Raw genomic sequence first — 7,249 nt, forward strand, 5'->3', positions numbered from 1 at the left:
TTTCCGCTTGGAGCAGGCATGTAGGGACCCAAAATGTACATACCCCACTTTCAAACGGGATTGGACTGTGGATGGCCGTCAGATCAGTAGCCGGTCGATGAATAAGTTTTCCAAACTTTTGGCACTTGTCACATTTTTTCCCCAATTCCTTGGCGTCTGCCTCAAGAGTGGGCCAAAAGTAATGTCGTCTGGCTCTGACGGCTAGGGACCTGCCGCCTATGTGAGAGGCGCAGAATCCTGAGTGCAAGTCTTCGAGAACTTCTTTCCCCTTTTCTGGGGTGACACACTTCAACAAAGGCTTCAGAAACCCCGCCTTGAAGAGTTCTCCATTTCTCAACTCAAAGCTTGCAGCTCGCTTCTTCAGGACGGCTACTTCCTGTGGCGAATCAGGAAGTGTGCCGTCTGAGAGATAAGCCCGGATGCCATCCATCCAGGTGGAGCTTCGGTCCAAAACTCCAATGGGATCTTCATTGATGCTTCTCTTTTCCAGAACTTCCCAAAAGACAGACCGAGGCGTATCATGGCAGGCGGAAGATGCCAGTTTTGACAACGCATCCGCCTGGTTATTTTCAGACCTAGGCACTTGGTTCAGCCGGAATTCCTCAAGTGCCCCGGCCTCCTCTTTGACTGCCTGAAGATATTTGATCATAGCCGGATGGGTAGCCTCATAACTTCTCTCATACTGGCTAACAACCAATTGAGAATCAGAGTAGGCGTCAATTTTCATGGCCCCCGCCGCCTTACACATACGCATGTCGGCTAGCATGGCTTCATATTCCGCCTCATTTTTAGAGGCCTGAAACCTGAAGCGTAGTGCATACTCAAATCTGTCTCTTTCAGGAGACTCATAAATTACACCTGCACCACAACCGTTCTTTGTAGAGCTCCCGTCTACATACACTTTCCAAACTAGGGATGGCAATTCAATCCGGATCCGACCCTACTCCGCCCCGATCCGAGGCAAAAAATCCGCTCCGAGTCCGAGAAAAAATTAATCCGAGTTCGACTCCGATAAAATAATCTGAATCCGAATCGGAGGAGGGTCGGAGTCGGATCCTACAAAAAATCCGAGAAAAAAATCCGACTCCGGCGGATGTCCGACTCCGACTCCGACTCCGAGATAATCCGACCCGTAATCCGACTCCGACTCCGACTTATATACAATTTTTTTTGGGATTTGTGTAATTGTGTACTCTAACTTATATATATATATATATATATATATATATATATATATATATATATATATATATTTATTTATTTATTTATTTTGCATTTATATATATATATATATGTATATGTATATATATATATGTATATATACATATATATATATTTATTTTGCGTCACATACTCACATTATATGATTCATCAATCATCAATCATCAATCGATAGTATATTAAAAGTCTAAAAGACACACCAACAATGAGTCAATGACACAATTTAGTTGCGTCACATTATATACTAAAAGACACATCAACAATGACACGTGTCATTTCCTGCCTTCCTGGTGTGTCCCTTATATTTTAATTTTTTTATAAAAAAAATCAATATTTAAAACTTTAAGTTTTTACTAATTCACAAAAACATAAACATAAACATATATGTGATATATCTTTAAAGTTATTAATTCAGCTTTATATCGATAAAGTCAATCACTAATTCACAAAAACATAAACATAAACATATATGTGGTTTCTTTAAAGTTATTAATTCAGCTTTATATCTATAAAGTCAATCATGTGCTCAATCAACAGAGACCAATCAATACTCAATAGTTAATTCTTGATCAAAAGTTTTAAACATTTACTAATTCATAGTAACACAAACTATTTATAATTATTAATTGTACTTTATATCTATATAATTATTAATTGTACTTTATATCTATAAAGTCAATCACTCCATCAATGGAATATAATGTTAATCGATTCATAGTTTAGTCTTGATCAAATGTTTAAACTTTTTTAATAATTCATAGTAAGTCAATACTCAATAGCACACTCAAATACTCAATCGGTCTAAATTCTAAACTTTTTACTAATTCACAGTTACACAATCATAGTTAAAGCTATTAATTCACTATTATATTTATAAAGTCAATCACTCAATCAGCGAAGTATAATGTTAATCGATCTTTATTCCAAACAATTAACTACGCAGTAAATTACAATAACACAAACATTGTTAATCGGTCAAAATTATAAACTTTTTACTAATTCACGGTTACTAATTCTATTTTATATCTATAAAGTCGATCACTCAATCAACGAAGTATAATGTTGATCGATCAATAGTTGATTAGGATAGTTTTCAACAATGTGGACTACCTTGATTCACGAGATCTATTCTTAAACCTTACCTCTAAATCTCTAATGACTATTACTCCATACTTTATTAGACCAAATTTTTTTTTTCTTGAATATTAGACCAATTTGATATATAATGACATAATAATTTAGTTGCACAATTTTAAAATTATGTTCTTGTTACACAATTAATATTTGTAATGTGTAAAATATAAGACATTCTTTTTAATGTAAAAGTTAGATTTAAATGAACAAATTATTTAAAATTATGTTCTTGTTACACAATTAATATTTGTAATGTGTAAAATATAAGACATTCTTTTTTATGTAAAAGTTAGATTTAAATGAACAAATTATGTATTTTTTTCAAATTAAAATATCTAATTCTAATTTTGTAGTCTAAGTGGTCTTTTGTCTAAAAACCCTAGATCACCCCTCACCCTTTCTTTCACAGTTTCACGCAGCCAGCCGCCCAGCCCACATTCTCAATTTCTCACGCAGTTCAGCCTTTCACGCAGCCAGCTAATTGTTCAGCACGTAGTTCAGCTCTTCACGGCGGCGCGTCTCCACGTCAACCACCTTATCGTCACCGCTCTCAGACCGATGCAGCGCATCACCGTCAACAAGTCAAGTATATTTTCATTTTTTTTTAATTTTTTTTATATTCTGAAATCGAATTATTTGCTCGATTAAATGTGTTGTTTGCTTGATTATTTGCTCGATTATGTGTATTGTTTGCTCGAATATTTTGAAATCGAATAGTTTGCTTGATTTTTTTTTGATTTTTAATTTATTTTGCTCGATTTTTGGTTGTGTATTATGCTCGAATTTTTTTGAATTCTTTTTTTATTCTGCTCGATTTTTGGTTGTGTTATGTGTATTGTGCTCGATGTTTTTGATTTTTTTTTTATTCTGCTTGAATTTTTTTTATTCTGCTCGAATTTTTTTGATTTTTTTTTATTCTGCTCGATTGTTACTTGTGTATTCTGCTCGAATTTCGAATTTCGGATTGTGTTTATTCTGCTTGATTTTTTTTTACTCTGCTCGAATTTTTGGTTGTGTTACTTGTGTATTCTGCTCGAATTTCGAATTTTGGATTGTGTTTATTCTGCTTGAATTTTTTTGGAAAATTCTGCTCGAATTTTTGGTTGTGTTACTTGTGTATTCTGCTCTCATTTTTGGTTGTGTGTTAAATTATTGATTTTTATCCCCAATTTAATTTTGCATTTAGGTATGGAAGAAGTTTCATCTACTCCTACTAATGGATATGATGATGATGAGGGGTTTGTTGATCCATCTACAAAACAACCTACTAATGTGACTACAAAACAATCAACAAAGGTTAATGATGAAGAAATGACTCAAGATGATGACGAAATTATAGGTGTTAAGGGAAGGAAGCTAACTTCAATTGTTTGGAAACACTTTGACCAAATTAAGGTGAATGGAGAAGACAAGGCAAAGTGTAAAGGTTGTAAGAAACTTTTTGTTGGTGGAGGAAAGAGTGGTACTACACATTTAAGGGATCACATAAAGAGATGTATGAAAATAAAAAATACTATGGATGTGAAACAACAAATTTTACTAGCTATGTCAAGTAAAAGTGGATCTTCTTCCTTAGGGATTGGAAAATTTAAGTTTAATGCTCAAGTGTCAAGGTCCGAGTTGGTGAATATGATTATATTACATGAGTACCCACTTGCCATTGTTGAGCATGTTGGGTTTAGAAGATTTGTAAGTAGTTTGAACCCGGATTTCAAGGTAATCTCTAGGAATACCGTTAAAGCGGATATTCTACGAGATTACAAGGAAGAAAGATCAAAGTTAATGAGGTTGTTTGCGGAGAATGATTCTAGGATTGCTATTACCACCGATATGTGGAGTAGTAGCAATCAAAGGAAAGGGTATATGGCGGTGACGGCACATTACATTGATGATGATTGGGTTTTGCGTGAACTTATCATTAGGTAATTTAATAGTTTTATATTTTTGTTTGAACTTACATTTAATTGAATATATAATTGATATGTATGTAACTTGATTGTGTTTGATAGGTTTTTGTATGTGCCATGCCCACACAACAAGGAATCAATTAGCAAGGCATTGGTAGAATGTTTGAAGAGTTTCAATATAGATGAAAAGGTATCCACCATTACACTTGACAATTGTACAACTAATGATGCCGTAGTAGATGTTTTGCGTGAAAAACTTAACTCTAGCAAGCTTATTATGGGTGGTTCTTATTTGCATATGCGTTGTTGTGCACATATATTGAACTTGATTGTGGGTGATGGGTTGGAAATGATTAGTGGTGCAATTGAGAAAGTTCGTAGTGTTGTTGCCTTTTGTGTTTCAACACCAAAAAGGTATGAGAAGTTTGAGGATGCTTGTAATTATTGTAGAATTCCTATCACTAAGAAATTGACTTTAGATTGTAAGACAAGATGGAATTCATGTTATGATATGTTGCAAATAGCCCTTTTGTATAAAGATGCATTTACTAGGTTGGATTCAAAGGTGAGCAAAAGTAGAAGGAATAAATTTAAACTACCTAGTAAAGAAGATTGGAAAATGGCTAGTGAGATATGTGAAAGGTTAGCACTATTTAAAAGGGCAACGGAGGCTTTTTCGGGAAGAAAATATCCAACGACCAATTTGTACTTTGAAAAAGTGTGTGAAATTTTACTTGCTTTGAGAAAATGGGTTTGTTGTGGGAATAAGGTGATTGAATCTATGGCTTCAAAAATGATTGTTAAGTTTGATAAATATTGGAATGTGATTAATGTAATGTTGTCGGTTGCTTCGGTTTTGGATCCTAGAAGAAAATTGGATATTGTGACTTTTTATTATAGACTTGTGTATGGTGATTGTTTTGAGATGGAATGTGATAGGGTGAAAAGATTGTTGGTTGATTTAGTTCATGATTATGAGATGGATGCAAGTTATGATGACACTCCTTTTAGTGTAACTTCCTCCATTGTCAATGTGAATGGTAAGAGGCCCATGGATGAATTTGATGAAGTTGAGGGGTTGTGGGCAAGACATGTTTCGCAACAACCTCCTAAGAGGACTAAAAAATGTGAGGTGGAAACTTACTTGTTAGTGGAGAGGCTTGTAGTTGATGAGAGTAAGTTTAGTCTTTTGGCTTGGTGGAATGCGGAGTCACATAGGTTTCCCACCCTTGCTAAGATTGCTAGAGATATTCTTGCGATACCCATTTCCACCGTTGCTTCCGAGAGTTCATTTAGCACAAGTGGGAGGATCATTGGACCCCATCGTAGTAGACTACTACCGGAAACCGTTGAAGCTTTGATGTGTCTTCAAAGTTGGAGGCGTTCACTATTGAAAGGTATTTCATTTATTAAAGTTTTTTTTGGTCAATTTATAATACTAATGTATCTTTTTTATATGATTTTTAGATACTACAAAGATTGAGCTAGAATTAGCTTTAATTTATGAAGATGAAGATGTGGAAGTTGATGAGGAATAATGAACAAAGGTGAATTTTATATGTTTTTGATTGGTTAATTAATTAAAAATAATATATTATGTAATTATGTTACTAATTCATTTTTTTTTATCTTGGTTAGTTTCACAGTGAACTTGATGTTAAAGAATTGAAGTCTTCAAGAGTTGCATGGAGCCATGGAGGAATGAACTTGGTTGTTTTGTATAATTGTATTGCACTTGTAATTTATTATGAATTTTTATGATATTATTGTTCTAATGTAGACAATTTCACAAGTACTGTGTAAATGTGTAATATTTTCTTTGTTGTACTTTGAATTTTTATTAATACTGTTTTTTAGTGGAATTTGGAAATTGTTGATTTAGTATTTTTTTTAAAAAAAACCTAAAAAATCAAAAAATAAAAGAAACTCGGATTCGGGTCGGATCGGAGTCGGAGTCGGATGTCGAATTTTTAAGTCGGATCGGATTCGGAGTCTCGGAGTCGGATGTCGGAGTCGGAGTCGGATGTCGGATTTAGCCTCCGACTCACTGTCGGATCGGAGTCGGATTTAGCATAATCCGCTCCGAATCCGACCCGTTGCCATCCCTATTCCAAACCTGATCAAAGTTATCCGGAGCCACCGGACGAGTCATTTCTACAATGAAGTCGGCAAACGCCTGACCCTTCACTGCCTTTCTTGGTTCGTAAGTGATTTCAAGGCTTTGCATTTCAATAACCCATTTCAACATTCTCCCGGATGAGTCCAAGGTAGACATTGGCCGCTTGAGTGGCTGGTCCGTGTAGATCACCATCGGATGTGCCAAAAAGTAAGGCTTTAATTTTTTAAATGCCATATACAAAGCAAGACCAAATTTTTCAACCATGGGGTACCGGAGTTCAGCATTTTTAAGAACATGGCTAATGAAGTAAATTGGGAGTTGCACGCCGTCTCGCTCAGCAAGGAGAACGGCACTGAGGGCATGGTCTGAGGCGGCTAAGTACATGTACAACGTCTCCCTAGGCAAAGGGCTGACCAACCTAGGTAGAGAGTGTAAATGCTCTTTCAACCTCTGGAACGCCGTCTCAGCATCATCCCCCCATTCAAATCTGGTCTTCTTCCTGATTGCTTGGAAGAAGTAGAGGCATTTGTCGCCTGACCGGCTGAGGAATCTTCCCAAGGCGGCCAGACAACCGGTGAGTCTCTGGACTTCCTTGACAGAACGGGGTGACTGCATGTCAATCACCGCCTGTATCTTCTCAGGGTTAGCCTCTATCCCCCTTTGATCAATCAGGAATCCGAGAAACTTCCCAGACTCAACACCAAAGACGCATTTCTTAGGATTTAACATGACCTTATGCCGCCTGAGTGTGGTGAATGTTTCTCGGAGATCAGCAAGGTGATCCGCCTGCTGCTTGGATTTGACTATCATGTCATCAATGTACGCCTCCACATTCCTCCCAATCTGATTAACAAAGACCGTATTAATC

The 7,249-nt window shown here is 36.1% G+C and overlaps 1 long non-coding RNA gene across 1 annotated transcript; it reads left to right on the plus strand.

Annotated features, from left to right (window-relative positions):
- The first annotated feature begins 5,602 nt into the window (after window positions 1-5,602).
- On the plus strand, window positions 5,603-6,047 carry LOC145640755 (uncharacterized). The gene is made up of 3 exons (XR_014114967.1): window positions 5,603-5,659; window positions 5,730-5,809; window positions 5,901-6,047. It is a non-coding gene; the product is annotated as an uncharacterized LOC145640755 (long non-coding RNA).
- The last annotated feature ends 1,202 nt before the right edge of the window (window positions 6,048-7,249 follow it).

Source organism: Chenopodium album, chromosome 7, assembly GCF_948465745.1.
Source record: "Chenopodium album chromosome 7, dcCheAlbu1.1, whole genome shotgun sequence".
Taxonomy (NCBI): Eukaryota; Viridiplantae; Streptophyta; class Magnoliopsida; order Caryophyllales; family Amaranthaceae; genus Chenopodium; species Chenopodium album.